The 16488-nt window shown below is 52.1% G+C and overlaps 1 protein-coding gene and 1 long non-coding RNA gene across 2 annotated transcripts in view; one reads left to right on the top strand and one right to left on the bottom strand.

Moving 5' to 3' along the window:
• Positions 1 to 16488, bottom strand: part of LOC135975968 (glucose 1,6-bisphosphate synthase-like) — a 316498-nt gene that overhangs the window by 108646 nt on the left and 191364 nt on the right. The gene's annotated exons all lie outside the window — the stretch shown is intronic.
• Positions 1344 to 8969, top strand: LOC135975991 (uncharacterized). Its single transcript, XR_010593224.1, has 3 exons — positions 1344 to 4555; positions 4688 to 4772; positions 5160 to 8969. It is a non-coding gene; the product is annotated as an uncharacterized LOC135975991 (long non-coding RNA).

Here is a 16488-nt window from a genome sequence, read left to right on the forward strand (position 1 = left end):
CCTATCTGTGGTTTGCATTGTGCCGAGCTCACCCTGTAAGGAGAGTGTGAAGCTCCCTCGGTGAGATCCCTTCATGGTTGTGTGTCCATCACAGGTGAGACCCCAGGTGCGCTCTGCTGCCATCATGCTCTTTACAAAGTTGCTTAACAAAGTGAAGAGGAGGCAGAAGCCCCTGCTGCAGGAGGAAGTGACCCGCAGCCTGGTCCCACTGCTCCTTCACTTACAGGACGAGGACCCTGACGTGGGCAAGGTGAGTCCTGCTGCCATGTGCTCCCTGGTGCAACAGGCCCTGACTGCTCCAGCTCTCCTGCTAGGTCTGTCTCCAGAGCTGCCTCCCAAAAGTGAAAAATCTCAGCCCTACCCGCTTACCCAAGCAAGTTCCCTGGCCTTCAATGGACACACAAGTGGAGATGTTTTATGGCTCCCAGCAGCCACTTCCTAAGTCACTGAACTGCAGCAACCATGAAGATCAAACTCCAGGAGCCTCCACTAATAGGAACAAAGACACCAAGGGTCAGCAGGATACCATGTGACCCCCACATTCCTTTCCCTCGTTGATCATTTCAGCTGGCTTTTCACTGCAGAGTGACCACAGATTCCAGCTCTTCTCATGATGCAAACTCTCCTTGTCCCATCTTGTGTTGCAGAGGTGTCAGAAAGCCTTGGCTGGGTGTTTTCAGCTCCTGGGATGGTCTTGTCCTAAGCAGATTAACAGCAAGAAGGCTTGGCACACCCATCCCCAGGTGGTGGACAAGATCTGCCAGCACTCTGTAAGTGAACAATCGGCTTTTCGTGAGTGCTGCTTCTAGTTGTGGGACCGGAAATGTGTTCCCTCACTCACTGCTCTGATTGCATGTCTAGTACTAGCATAGTGCACTCTGGCTTCCTCTTAGAAGCACCCAGCTCCCCCACTCCTCCCAGTGCCTGTCAGATCTGAACAGCCAGACCTGGCCAGGAGTTCAGTACGGAGGTGAAAGCTCAGAACATAAAGAATCAGTTGATGGCAAAAAATGCCTTCTGAATCCTGCAGGAAACTGGATGTCCCCATTTTTCACCTTACCCCAGCCCATTGGCCACTTCTGCACCATATTTCCTATGCTCTGCACCCTCTCTAATGTCCTTCCCAGATGAAGCCCATACAACCGGGCTTCAGTGTTCTCTAGTGCCAGGCTCCAGCCCTGCAGTGCCAGCAGCTCAGACACCAGCAATGTGTCTGGTGACACTTTGAAATGGTCATTTAATGACTGCCTGGCATGTAGATGGTCGCCCCCAGGATACATGGAGATGGGAGCTGCATTCTTCCGACCCCCCAAGCCAAGCAGATGAAATCTCTCTTCTCCTCACCCTGCGGCTCCAGCAACAAGAAGCTTCTTTGGTTTCTATTCCTAGGTGCTGAAGCTCAAGAACGTATCTGACATCTTGCTCCAATGTCTGGATCACCTCCAAAGCCCCCAGGCTCCAATACGACGGGCAGCAGCCATCTTTATCGGTAACCACTACTTTTCTTAAGCAACTTCTATCTGAGAGGTTGTCCCATGTTCTGCTTGGAGGGCACTAGCAGCAAGAATTAACCCCCTGGGATCCTAGTGTCTAGATTTCCTGCCCTTGAGGCAGTTGGGCTGGGGATTATATCAAAAGGCCTGGAGCAAATTACAACCCTACCCTCCAGCTCCACCCACTGGAATCCCTGTTGGACTGCAGCAATACCATAGCCATTGGCAATCAGGCTCTCTGTATCTTCCAAGACATGAGCCTCTTTGTCTTGGAGCTTGTGGACTTGTCTGATTATCCCAGGGACCACTTGAAAGCTGTTTTGCTTGTTGGAAAGACTGACATTTTTTAAAAGGGAGCCCCAGGGGAGGTGAAAACTCCTGCAAGATTCATTTCCATTGTACGTTCCAGGTTGCACTGTTCAAAGCTCAGAGCCCACCATGGTCAGGCAAGAGAAGGAGCTGATACTTCAGTGTAAGTAGCTGCCACATGGCTGTGTTTGCATGTGGAAGGAGAGCTCATGCTCCTTGTAGGATATCAGGGTTGGAAGGGACCTCAGGAGATCATCTAATCCAACCCCCTGCTCAAAGGAGGACCAATCCCCAGATAGTGTTTGTTTGTTTTTTAAACCCCAGTTCCCTAAATGGCCCCCTCGAGGATTGAACTCACAACCCTGGGTTTAGCAGGCCAATGCTCAAACCACTGAGCTATCCCTCCCACTTGTGAACCAGTCTAGGAAAAAGTGCAACTCTCCCGCCACGCTGCTGCATTGAGTTCAATTTAGACATGGCCAGAGGTAGCTGTTGAGAGAGCCTGGACATCAGTCCCAGCTTTGTTTTCTCTGATGTCAGGCGTCACTTCCATCTCCAGGTGCCAGAAGGTTTTACAAGGAGAAAGTAAATGCCAGGCAGGGTGAGAGGCCCTGGCATGTGCCATGGAAACGGTGCTAAGGAGGTGGATGCCCCAGAATGCAGTGGAAGATGGTGCTGCCAAGGGCAGATGTCACTGAGAACTTAAGGGGTTATCAGATGGCGATGACACTGATAGCCCTGGTGGGTCCAGAGCATCTGGGAGGAGTTAGTTGCTGTGGAAGATCAGGGGTGGCTCCAGGCACCAGCGCAGCAAGTGCGTACCTGGGACGGCAAGCCACGGAGGGCGGCGTGCCGGTCGCCGGGAGGGCGGAAGTCAAGCAGCCTTCGGCGGCATGCCTGCGGGAGGACCGCCGGTCCCGCAGCTTCGGCGGCAATTCGGCAGCAGGTACGCTGAAGGCGCGGGACCGGCAGATCACCCACAGAAACGCCGCTGAATCCGCGTGACCAGAGGACCGCCCGCAGGCATGCCACCAAAGGCCGCCTGACTGCCGTGCTTGGGGTGGCAAAAAACATAGAGCCGCCCCTGTGGAAGATTCAGAGGCCCATGGTGCAGGTGCTAGGGCATGCTAATACGATATGTGTTTTGACCTGAGCTTCCTCTCTCTGTCTCAGCTCTCAGTGGCCTGCAGCAAGATCCGGATTCCTCTGTCCGTGCCAGTGTCTCACGGGCCATTCAGCAAGTTCGGGATGGTGGCAGAAACCAGTCACGTCAGACCCTAGGAGCTAGATTCAGGAACCTGCTCTGCTGCTTGACTGGCCAGGAGGAGAGGGAAAATGCTCCTGACAGAGATCTCTTGAGTGGCCCGGACCCTTCCCAAAGCCACCGATGGGACTCAGGAGGGCCCTGAGTTCCCACAGAGAAGTTGGTGACTGGAGGAGGTCGGCTGAGCCACCACCCCAGGCCCGAAGCCAGTGCCTGCATGATCCTCTGGTCATTACCTGCATTGTTCCCCATGAGATGTAGGCAGCTGGGGATGAGTTTAAGTGACGCCAGTACTCAGCAGAATGACGGCTACTGGCTCCAGCTAAACAAAAAGGTGACAAGACTGTTAGTGTAAAACCAAGGGCATTTGCTCTCTCAACCTGGGACTGGATGACGGGGATGGATCACTTGATAAATTGCCCTGTTCTGTTCATTCCTTCTGAAGCATCTGGCACTGGCCACTGTCAGAAGATGGAATGCTGGGCTAGATGGACCACTGGTCTGATCCAATATGGCTGTTCGTATGATCCAGGCCTCTAGTTCCCCTTGGACAGTTAAATAAAACCCTGCATCTCTCCATCCATTGACATTATATAAGCTCACTTTTCTTTAGACACTTGGGCCAGCACTTTCAAACATGGATGTCAAAAATTAGGTACCTAAATCCATACTTCTTCTTCAACGCTTAGCCGAACGGTCGGCCGTAGCAATTGTTCACCATTGATCCGTTCCTGTGCTTGACGGGCCGAGAGCCCAATGTCGGAATAGACTTGAGGCACCCATGTAATAGGGGGCTTGCCTTTGGGCTGCCTGCACCCCTTGATTGGTGGAATTGTCTCTCGGATGTTATGAGCCACTCAAAGAACGGCGTTCGCCGGAACGTCTTGTGGCATACTCGCGACATGTCTGAAAAGCATAAGACGCCGTCTGCGGACAATGGCTCCAGTAGTCTGTAGACCGCAGCGACCATAAACATCTGCTTTACAAATGAAGTCATTCCACTCTATGCCCAATATACAACGTTGGCATTTTATGTGGAAAGCCTCCAGCTTTGCCCACTCTGAGTGGCGCAGTCCCAATGTTTCGCAACCGTACAGCAGGACAGAGAGGATACAGCTCGATTAGATCCTGAACTTGGTTGTCGTGCCGAGATGATGTTGATTCCGTATTCATTGTAAATGACCCATGGCAGAGGCTGCAATGCCACACTCAGGCACCTAAATAAATGGCCTGACCTTTCTCAAATGCTGAATACCAAGAACTTCTCACTCGAATCTGCCGAAGCCGTGGCTGTTCAGCTCCTCTGAAAATCAATCCACTCGTTTAGATGCCTGAATATGAATGTTAGTGCCAGACTTTGGACAGTGACATAGGAAGACATTGGCCTGAGCCTATGCATGGACTCTCATCCTACAATCCAGCCCCTCAACAGATACATCCCAGCTTCTGACTGTGAGCCATTCAGCTACAATGGGGAGGCCTAGATGCTGTAAGTGAATTAACATGTAATGATAGATAGACAGATAGATAGATAGTATAAGCTATTCTTTCTACCATCTGCCATACGGATTTGCTCTGTAGAGCTTGCTGTCCCTGTTACTCATGGGTATTTATGTTCCAGAGCCCCACATGAGAGAGGGAAGGATTTCAGGCCCAAGTGGGGCAGGAAGAAGCACACGCTCACCTCAGTTGCCTTCTTTGCTGAGGTAAGTTTTGTTGACTTGTTGAACTGAGATTGCAGAGCGTTGTTCAGTCCCATATTCTCACAACTGGCAGTGCCCCATATGTATGTCTGGGGCACCTTGCATCCTCATTTCTTGACCTGTAAATGGGGTGGCCTGGGGTTTATGTAAAAGGCAGGGATTGTGTTGAAACCATAATCATCCAGATACTTCTGAGGAAATCCCTCTGGAACAGTGGAAATAGCGTAGCATTCGGCCATCAGTCCCTCGGTAATTTCCCAGATTGTGACTGCGTTTGATTTCCCGTGAGACGTCTTGAAAACTGCTCTCTTTGTTGAGAGGCTGAACCTCTGAAAGTTCGCCCTGGAGAATGTAAGCATTGACAGGAGAGCCGTTGTGTTGATTCCCTAGGGCGCACTGTCCAGCACGCCGACAGACAGACCCTGATCAGAAGGCCTGGACTTGGTACGTGAACGTAAGTAATATCCTTAGGTAAGTGCAGTGAGGAAGCAGAGGTCCCAGGGTGTGTGTCAAGGAGGTGGCAATGGGGACGCAAAGGCCCTGTCATGGCACCAATGGGGTCTAATTTGTACTGTGTGCTTTGGTCATCCACTGTGTGATGATCCTCTTCTGTAATGGGCACCATTGGCCTGTTGTAATGGCTCCAACACCACCCTCCTCCCAGCCTCAGGAGAGGGGGGTGTTCCCAAGGGAGAGGGGGCATGGCTGCGGCATCCCCGAGGCTTCTCTGCTTTATGCTGGGGGCTAGCCCAGTGGCCAGATGGCCTCCAAGTTGGTGGGGGTGGCGCACAAAAGCGGCTTTCAGGCACATTCCCACGCAGCTGCCAGGATCTGCACTGAGCCTAGGATCTGCAGAACCATCTCACAGGCTGGGCCTCAAGGCTGGCAGGTTGGCAGATGCTGCACTGAGCAGCAGAGTTACTCTGTATCCTGAGTCAGGAAGCTTTTCTGCTGCTTCGCTGATCAGAGGAGCCTGGTAGTTAAATGAGGCAGGAAGATACACCTGGTTAATGCAAAGACACAGATGGAGCCCTGGAAGCCCATATTTCCTGGGGTTTAGTCAAAGAAGATCAGGCCTGGGCAATATGACTTGACAGTCCTCAGCAAGGACTCATCAGAGAGACCCTCAGATGTAGAGAGGGAGGAGGTGGGGGATATTGGGTACAAACTCCCCAGGTCCAGTTCCTTAGTCCGGGATCTGAGTGAGGGTGAGACCAGCCCGTCAGTCAAAGGAAATAGTGGACAGTGAGATGGTTATAGGCTAAGCCTAGTGATGCAGGAATGAGTCCAACCCCTCTTTGTTCAAGGTGGCCTGATCCAAACAAAGCTCACGGAAGTCAGTCTCTCTGTTGTCTTTAATGGGCTTTGGCCCAGGCCCATGGAGAAGAGAATGTGTTCTTTGAGCCCTACAAAGGACAGAGCAGAGACCATTTCCATCATTAATAGTGTGATGATTGAGCTGGAATAAAGCTAATCCAGGGTTCCCCTTTCTCTGCTGTTGCTAAACTTCTTTTTTCCTTGTTGATCCCCCAACACACGAACTGCTGGGCACCGCCAAAGTCCACAAACAGGAGAAAAGAGGGAGGAGCAGCATCCGCCTGCTAAAATTCATGGCTGAGGATGGACCAAGTAACCTTTGACCCTGGTTAGCTCATTATGCGTTCCACAGGGGACCCTTATTACATAACAGTACAGTGATTGGCCAGCCCCAGGCTGGCAGGATAAACCCAGAGCACAGCAACCTCTGTCCTCATGACTGAAATGGGCTAGTGCCACTAGACTGGGCCATGCCTCCTTCACCTCTGTTACGCAGCAGTAAGGGTGTGAATCACAGCAAGGAGATCAAAGCTCTGTAGAGCTAGAGACAAGCTCTCTGCTCGCCACCTTTCATATGGCAATTCTCACCCCACACACACACACACATTTACAGAGGAGACTCTGGACAAAATACAGCAAAGGGCAAAATAACTGGTCCCTGGACTGTGGGAGGAGAGTTATGGGCACGGAGTGAGGGAGCTGACGGCAAGGAGAAGGCTCCGGGCGAGTGTGGTCCCGGTGATCAGTGAGCCTACGGGAGTTATTCACATTCTCAGGAGGCCGGGACAATTGCTTAAAATTAAGACAGGAAAGCTGGAGGCAAGACCACGTTAACCATTAAAGCAGCCTGTCGGTTTGCCTGGGACGGGGACAGTCCAGCTCGCAGCGTAGTTCTCCTACAGTCGCTCTGGACTGACTCTGGCTCTTGTCCCCACTGAGTCTCCCATCCCAGCCACCATGCGCACATGAGCCCAGGGCGATTCGGAGGAGACCCCTATTTTCTGAACAACGGCTGCAGGAAGGACCTGGCTGGCTGGGAAAGCGCAGAGCACTACAGAGCCGGCTGGGCCCTTCATGTTTTTCAGCCTGTCAGCATATTGGATTCAGACTAATTCTCAGGTGGAACTCTATTTAGAACAGGTACCTTTGTTCCTTCCTGTGCTAACGTCACTCCGCTTTGGGGGAGAATAAGGACAAAGGCCTATTAGAGATCTGTAGAAAGCCGATCTGGGAGACAGATTCTTCCACAGCTGCTACTGTGAGATTCTGACAGCTTCCTCTGAACCATCGGGTGCTGGCTGCTGTCAGAGATGGGGTCCTGGACTGGATGGAACTCAAGTTTTGATTCAGTCTGCTAATGCCTATAGCGAGTCCTTCACTAGTCAGTACCAGACGCCAAGAACCAGCTCCTCGGATGGTGCAAATTGGCTTAGCGCTACGGACGGCAATGGAGCTCTGCAAATTCCCACCAGCTGAGGATCTCTAGCCCTGCAGCATCAGTGACTCAGGACACTGGAGTGTGTTGGCCGAGGCTTTGAAATGATCATGGCAGTGAGAGATGGGCTCAGACTGGAAACCCCAAACCCAGCACTGGTGGACTTGGGGACGCTGAGATCTGGATCCGGAGCCAGAGCTGAACGATGTGGCTTGGGGCAGTCGCTGATTACAATAACCCCTGGTGTGTAGCTAGGCTGTGTGCACTGCACACTGGGCTCCCAACTGCAGGATTTGACTAGTAGCCTTTTAAAAAAAAAAGTTTTGAGGTGCAGAAGGACAAGGAAAAATGTGACACCCTGTCCCAGACCCTGAGCTATTTCTGTGGTCCAGGGGTCCCTTTATGAACACAGCAGCCATCTCCATACAGCAGCTAACAAAAAAAAAAGCTTCCATGATCCTTAAATCCTGACCCTGTCCCTCTGCCATCCTGCACTGTCCTTTATTACACACAGGCCTTGTCTACACTTACGTCAGCACGTAGGGTGCGTGTAGCTACACGTGAAAGGCTGTGGTAGGGAGGGCAGCCAGGCTCAGCTCGGGGAGCTGCCGGTGCCATTCCGCACTGCCTCCCCCCACCAGAGCCTTTCCCCACTGGAATCTTTCACTGCCGTGGGGAAAGGCTCTGGCAGCGGGGAAGGGGCAGGACTCTACCCTACTAAATATAGCAGTGTAGACACGGGAGGCCCTGCATGGGCATGTAGGGTGCATAGCCATAGGGTTCAAGCGTCCCTTTACTTGCCTTAGCCAGGCCTCACCATCTACACTGCTGTTACACCCGTACTAGCAGGGTCGAAATAGCCCCAAGTGTAGACCTACCCAACACAACCACCTCTGTTCCTGGAGTCCTAATTGACTGTGCTTGAAGAGGCTTGGGGATTGCAAAGGAAGGCAGGGTCCAAGTTAACACCCTAGCCCAGCAGCAGCCCCTCTGGTGGGAATTCGTCCTGGACTCACTGCAAGGAAACAGTTCCCCCTTAGTTAGGACTTTGTATTGTTCTTCCAAAAAAGTAAGGCAGAAACTAGTCATGTAAGCCACTCACCACAGGGTGGCGCTGATGCTCTGCCTCCCCTACGTTTTTCTTCTCTTAGGTCCCTTTGCAGCGAATCAGATTATGGCCGGTCTCTGTGCCCATTGATGCAGTCTGAGTAGCAGGAGCCCTTCAGCCCCACGGTGACATGGGCTGTTATGTGTTTGAATGATTAATCCTTCCTCTTCCTATTCCAGGCCAGAAGGGCTGAGGTGCTGTTTCCCGAGGAGCTGTTCCAGGACTAGCGAGGTAAGCACAGACACGGGCCGTGCACTACAGCTCTAGGTACACCCAGGAGCGCCGCCAGCGTTTTTGCCGCCCTAGGTGGCGGAAGGTCCCGCCCCCGAAATCCGCCCCCGACAGGCGGCAGAAGGTCCCGCCCCCGAAATACCGACGACAACGGGGCAGCCGAAGATCCGGCTGCCGCAGTCGCCGCCCCCCAAATGTTAGCGCCCAAGGCAACCGCCTAGGTTGCCTAATGGGTTGTGCCGGCCCTGGGTACACCCCTGTAACCCTAGAGGGGCAGGAAACGTGGTCCTTTCAGGTGGAAACGATGGTCGTTTTAATATGAGTGCAGAGTGTTTAGATGCAAGCTGGATGGATAGAAACAGAGAGTTTGGAAGATCAATATGTAGCTGAAGATCATTGTTTTTACTGTGTTTTTCCCCCCTCTCATAGGAGCCTTTCCAAGCATCACAGAAGTACGGGCCAGAGTTAACATGACATAGAGTTGTTTGTTGCATAATAAAGCTGCTGATGATTTCCAAGTGTGTGCGGCCAACTTTCTTCACTGTGCACTAGGCTGCGTGTAGCCATGTGACTGAGATGTCGGCCTTCTCTTTTCTGGGCACTGCACCTTTAATAGTAGAGGAATCTTGCTGGCTGCAAGCATCCTGGCTAGGGTTGCCAGGTGTCCAGTTTTCGACCGGAACACCCGCTCGAAAAGGGACCCTGGCGGCTCCGGTCAGCACTGCTGACTGGGCTGTCAAAAGTCCGGTTGGCGTGGGGCTCGCAGGCTCCCTACCTGGCTCCGCGCATCTCCCCGCAAGCAGCGACATGTCCCTCGGCTCCTAGATGGAGGGACGGCCGCAGCCCCATGCACAGCGCCCACCCCGAGCGCTGGCTCCGCATCTCCCATTGCCTGGGAGCTGCGGCCAATGGGAGCTGCAGGGGTGGCACCTGAGGGTGAAGACAGCGTGCAGAGCTGCCTGACTGCGCCTCCGCCTAGGAGCCAAGGGACATGTCGCCCTTTCCCTGGAACCGGCTGAGGTAAACACCACCCGGAGCCCGTACTCCAAAACCCCTCCTGCACCCCAACCCCCTGACCCAGCTCTGAGCCCCCTCCTGCACCCAAGCTTGGGGATTGGTCCTGCTTTGAGCAGGGGGTTGGACTAGATGACCTCCTGAGGTCTCTTCCAACCCTGATATTCTATGACTCTATGATTCCCTCCCAGAGTCTGCACCCCCCCCAATACCCCAACACCCTACTCCAGCCCTGAGCCTCCCCTGCACCCCAAGCCCCTCATCCCCAGTCCCACCCCAGAGCCCGCACCCCTAGCCGGAGCCCTCACTTCCCCCTCCCCCCGCATTCCAACTGCCTGCCCCAGCACTGAACCCCTCCCCCCACCCGTCATCCCCAGCCCCACCCCAGAGCCCACACCCCTAGCTGGAGCCCTAACCTCCTCCCGCACCCCAACCCCCTGCCCCAGCCCTGAACCCCATCCCGCACCCAAACTCTTTCCTGAAACCCACGCCCCACCCCCCTGCCGCAACTTGGACCCCCCTCCTGCACTCCAAACTCCTCGTCACCAGCCCGGAGCCCACACCCCCAGCTGGAGCCCTCACCCTCACCCCCCAACCTCCTGCCCCAGCCTGGATTCACCTCCCACACCCTGAACCCCTCATTTCTGGCCCCAGTCCAGAACCTGCACTCCCACCCCAAAGCCCATGTCCCCTCCCACACCCCAACCCCCTGCCTCAGCCCAGACCCCTCCCACACTCTGAACCTCTCATCCCTGGCCCCACCCCAGAGCCCACACCCCCAGCCGAAGCCCCCACTCCCCAACCAGCTGCCCCAGCCCGGTGAAAATGAGGGAGTGGAGTGAGGGTGAGGGAGAGCGAGCGACAGAGGGCGGGGGGAATGGAGTGAGCGGGGGTGGGGCCTCGGAGACCGGGCGGGGCAGGGCCTCGGTGATGGGGTGGCAATGGAAGGGGCCTTGGAGAAGGGTTAGGGCAGGGGTGTTCGGTTTTGTGTGATTAGAAAGTCAGCAGCCCTAACGCTGACTTTCGGGGGCAGGGGGCAAAACCGGGGGGCCTGCTGTAGTCTGATCAATGGCTGGAGTTCCAAGTGGTGCCTGTTGGCTCACAGTGGAGCAAGTTCAGCCTTTACTTTCGAAAACTCAGCCGGGCATTTTGAAGGAGAATCTCAGCTTTCTTCTTCCTTTCTTTCAAGCGAGTCGCTCTAGATTTTATGGCTGTGGGTAAATGTGAACTCCAAAGGCTCAAAAACCAGAGAGCAAATCATTTATTGATTTATTAACCTCATGATTTGGGGGGACATGACATGATTTTTGAACATGGGGTGTTGGCCCTACTGCCTCTGCGTCTAACACTTGGCAGGGGGAAAGGTACTTCCTCCTCGTGGGTTGCCAATTTAGGTTGGACGTATTCCTGAAGGTTTCATAACATGACATAATCCTTAATTAAAGATTAATCTTGAATTCATGGAGATGCCAAGCCAATCCTGGAGGCTTGGCAACCCTACCTGCAGCACAAGCCACCTTCTCTCAAGAAGAAACACCTACAAGCGACGTCCCCCAGCTCTGCCCACTCTCTGTTTTCTTGCTCCATTTTATCATTCTGTCTTCATCACAAATCACCCTTTCCCCTGCCCTGTGGGTCATTCTATCTGTTCCTCTTCCTTGCGTGTCTCTCTCCCTCCATCTTTGTTCCTCGTTCTCTGGTCCCACCTGTTTCCTCCTTCCCTTGTTCTCTACCTCATCTTCTGCTTTGCCCACCCTTGATTCATCTCCTACCTAGAAATTTAGCCAGGAGAGTGGGGGGTAACCCCCCAATTCTGGCAAAAAGTGGTGTGGGATCTTCAGCAACGACCCCTGATTTGGATCTCAGTTTTACGGCTCCTCCGGCAGGTGGTCCAGCAGCAGAGCGCCCCCTAGCCCCACTGGCTCAGTATTGACACAACGGACCTCCAGCTCCTGCATTCCAAGCAGTGCAGGCTGGAAGATTCATAGTTGGCCAGGGGGAACTCAGACCAAATCTGAGTGACATTTGATGAGGAGGTAAACAATCATGAGTTAAAAGGTCTTGCAAAAACAAATCCTCAGGTGCCCGCAGATAAATTAAATTAAAATTAATGGAGATATCCCATCTCCTAGAACTGGAAGGGACCTTGAAAGGTCATTGAGTCCAGCCCCCTGCCTTCACTAGCAGGACCAAGTACTGATTTTGCCCCAGATCCCTAAGTGGCCCCCTCAAGGATTGAAGTCACAACCCTGGGTTTAGCAGACCAATGCTCAAACCACTGAGCTATCCCTCCCCCCAGGTGCTCCGACACATTGGCATTCTCTGACATCATGGCCTGCTCCTGTTCCTCCCCCTGTTCATGTGTAGATAAAAGCCTGAAACACTTGGAGAGCTTTAATTTTCTCTGCCCCATGCAGAGGTAACAGGATAAATGATCCACACCTCTGCTTACTTCTCTGTGGGGAAAACACCTGTTCTGCATTGCTCGAGCCACAGGGTGACTCATGGGAATGCAAACGTTCTCACTGACCTCCCGAGAGCCACATCAAACACGGAGCCGTGGCAGGAAACAAACCTACCAGACTGTAGGTCACGGCAAGTTCGGCTCTGGACTGTATTTCACCTGCAAACTGTTAACAATACAGGCAGCTCCAGAGGGAGTGCCACCAAAACACTCGCGGTTCAGCTTTGTGTTGACAAGAGCAGCTAAGGACACAGACAATAACAGACCCAGAGCTAGGTTCTTGACACCACTGGTGTAAGGGTAAGGACGCGACAGGTGAAGCCTCTGGTATGGCACTCGAGGTGTATATGTTCTGTATGCAGCTCCTCCAATACATTACGTAAAGAAGAACCCCACGGACTAGACAGTGCCATATAGGCACAACCCTGCGCAGGGCAAATCCACTGGCCATAGGAGTATGAGGCCCAAAGCTTGCAGAGCTCCCCAGCCTGGGCCCACGGCTGTGCCCCACAGGAGGGTGCAGGGTGCCCTCCCCCCTGCTGCTCACCAGCTTTGTCTCTCCACTCCAGTCCTTTCACCACGGTGGCCCGTGTCCACAAGGCTACTAGCCGGGAGCAGACCCTGCACCCTCCAGCAAGCCTGTTTCAGGATGGCATCAATGTGCATTAGGTACCTTTAGTTCCCACCAGCGGGGTCTACACGGGCTGGCTAGAGTGCGACGTGCGAGTGCTGCACAACTCACACCCCCACAGAGCGGACTGCGGCGCCGTGTAGACAATCCCATCGGTGCCTAAAGGGGCAGTTAGGCACCTAAATCCAACAATTAGGCACCACTAGCATTCACAAAAGCCCACTTAGCTGCTACCCTGTAGGCACCTAAAGCCCCTAGGCATCTACTTTTCCACTGTTGAAGTCTGTGAGGCGCTTACACTTGGTGGTGGTGGCCCCTGCGCAATAGCCCAGGAATCAGAGCTCTCACCCGGATCCAAATCCCCCCTCTGCCTGATGTGGGGCAGGGCCTCGAGCCCTGCTCCCACCTCCCAGGAGAGTGCCCAGGCCCCTGGGCTCTGGGGTCTCTCTCCTGGTGAAGCTGTTCCCAGTGGTGCAGAAGCAGGCTGCGGAGCCTGGCATAGCACTGGGCCAATGCTCGGCTTTGGCGCCCGTCTCCCGCGGGGGAATTGCTGCCGTGTTGTGCAGCAGATGCTCGGCTGCGATTTGGAGATGGGGCTGCAGATGCCTCACGCACTGGGCCCTACAGGCTCTAGCATCTGGTGGGCTCATACCCAAGGGACCAGTTAGGATCTATGATACACACAGTAATTCCTATCTTGGCCTGTAGGGGGCAGTCCAGTAGAGGGGTACAGGGTAACCCTGCCCCAGGGTGTTTCTCACGTCTGTTGCCTGGGGTGCCCCTTCCAGGCCGTCCCTATGTTAGAGGGCAGGTTTCCCTGTCGGGGGCTCAGTCAAGCAGCCTGGTCTCATTGGGGCCTCACCTCATTCTCCTCCTGTCTAGCTGCAGCAGTTGGATCACATCTGTTATTGCAGACAGCTCCCCCTGGGAGAGACCATTAGGCTGCAAACCCCAAACTCCCACCCCATTGACGATGCACGACCTGCCCCAGGCCCTTTCCATGCAGAGACGTCCCTTCGCTGTGGTCAGAACACACTGCCCCCTGTCCCAGGCTAATCCCTGGTGGCTGGGGCACTGCACTGCACCGTTAGTTCACATTAGTGCCCCATTGAGAGACTTGAAGGGCACCTGCCTCTGTGCTCCTGCTGCAGCTTCTGCAGCCTCCTCTCCTGGCTGCATCCCCTTCCCTTCCTCTGCCTCCAGTTCCTAGGCTGCTGGACCCCTCACGTCCTCTGGCTCCCTAGTCCCTCTCCACTAGGCCGTCATAGCACCTTCTAGAGGCTGAAATGAATCCCTGCCCCTCCAGGAACGACCCATGGCTCCGTCCCTTGCCACCAGCGCGTTCTGAACCGCTACAATGGGCTCTGTGCAGACAGGGGCGGCCCTAGGCGAGCTTCCAGGAACTGGCGCCCTAGGCAAACCATGCAATCGGCGCCCCCCCACCCCCAAGGGCAGATCTAGGCTGAGGTTTTTGGTAAACTGGGAAACATTTTGCCCCTTTTTTCCTTTTAATGTTTTTTAAGTGTTTGGTTTTTTTTAAACAGAGACTTAATTATTCGGTTTGTCCATCCGTCCATCTGTCCAACCAATGTTTCTGAGATCAGATAAAATAGAGAGACACAATTTTCAGAATAGATTTCTACACGACAGCTAGATGATATTTCAATCCGATTTCAAATAAAAATGCATTAAAAATGTTAATTATAATTTTTATTATTACAAATCCAAAATCATCCATTACGCTATCCTGCTTTAACTGCCATTACCACCACATCCGATATAGAAAGAAATAAAACTCTTCAATAAACTTTAACCTGTATTTACAAAACACTCCGAATAAAAAACACTCTGTGCTCTTAAAACATGACTTTTCTTGCTTTAAGTTTTGAAAATTCAGTCACTAGTTCTTTTAGATCCAGTTTTCCAGCTCTTTCATGCTCTATTGACATTGTGGCAAGTCCAACAAGTCTCCACCATTGTTGAACACAGATATGTTTTTACCAATTTTAACTTTGAGAAGCTATGTTCCCCATTAGCTACGGAAACTGGCAAAGTTAAAAGAGCTATAAAAATGTTTGGAAAACTGTCTGAGTTTATTTTCACAAACAAACTTCAGGAGTGGAATGTTTCTTAAGTCATCTAGTAAAAGCCTGAATGAAGCTCACTACATAAATCTGTAACATCAATGTCTTCTGAATTTTCATGAGTCAATGCCGACACCAGTTTTATACAAAATTCTCTTATCTGTTTTGCTGTTTTCTTTTGCAAGCTGTGGATATCATATAGAAAGCCAAATACTGACTCTAACTGCTGCATGTATTGAAATCTTTCATCAACCGAGTCAATAGCAGTATCAAGGACTGCGAAGTAGAAATTCACTTTGAACCTTTGTTTTGGATTCTGAAGGGGTGTGTCTCGTCCTTCATACGAAAACTGCTGTTTCTTTTGCCGAATCAGAACTGGCTCTGCTTCAAATTCTGTCGGAAAGTCTATTTCTTCAGCAAGCTCAAGAGAATCTACCAGTGTTCTTTCGAACCCTTCATCACTTCTCAATTCCTCCAGAATATTTTTATTTTGCTGCAGTTTTTGAATAGCAGAATGTACGTTCAAGTTCTTTTCCTGAAGCTGCTTACTAGTGAGGTTAATCTCAAAAAGGATATTATACCACAAAATGAGTGAAAAGTCACAAATTTGAACTTGGGAAGACCATTTGCAAGAGCTTCTGCATCTGAACGTGCCATATTTCCAGATGATCCAATAAAGGTAGTATCATCAGAAATTTCAATTAGGGCATCATAAATGTTTCCAGGTTCATAGTGAAGAGGCTTCAAAGCATCAATGCGACTCTCCCATATTGTCTGACTAAGTGGCTTCACAGTTAGAGAATTCACATGGCGAGTCAGAATCTCCCAACGGCGTGTTCAGCCTGAGACAAACACAAACACGTTGCACCAGGTCAAAGAAACTGCTTGCCTCCAAACAGCATCTAGCAGCATCATTGACAACCAAATTCAGGGAAAGCGCATTGCAAGGAACGAAAAAGGCCCGAGGATTGATTTCCATCATTCTCCTTTGCACACCATTGTCTTTACCCTTCCTATTACTCACATTATCATAGTCTTGGCCACGTAAGTTTTCAACAGATAATGACATTGTTTCAAGCTCTTGTAGAATAGTTTCAGTCATAAATGCTCCAGTTGTCTCCTTCAGTGATACAAAACCCCAAAAATGTTCCTTTATGAGCACTTCAGCATTATCTTCATCTGCAGACTTTTCCATATTCACAAAGGTAAGGGAAATTCATGAACTTGTTCGGGTCCATGTTCCACAAGAATTTGCTGCACGCTGTCATCACATCTGGGCCATGAAGCTGGGTCCCCATACTGTAACTTGTTTGTAACGTCCTCATCCTTTCTTCCAGAATTCTACTTCATTTACTTCAATTTCTGCATGTGTCCGAAGGTGAATAAATTTTTTCCACTTCCATATCAGTCTGATGCTGTGAGCTGCCTTCATCTA

Source organism: Chrysemys picta, chromosome 16, assembly GCF_011386835.1.
Source record: "Chrysemys picta bellii isolate R12L10 chromosome 16, ASM1138683v2, whole genome shotgun sequence".
NCBI classification, from domain to species: Eukaryota; Metazoa; Chordata; order Testudines; family Emydidae; genus Chrysemys; species Chrysemys picta.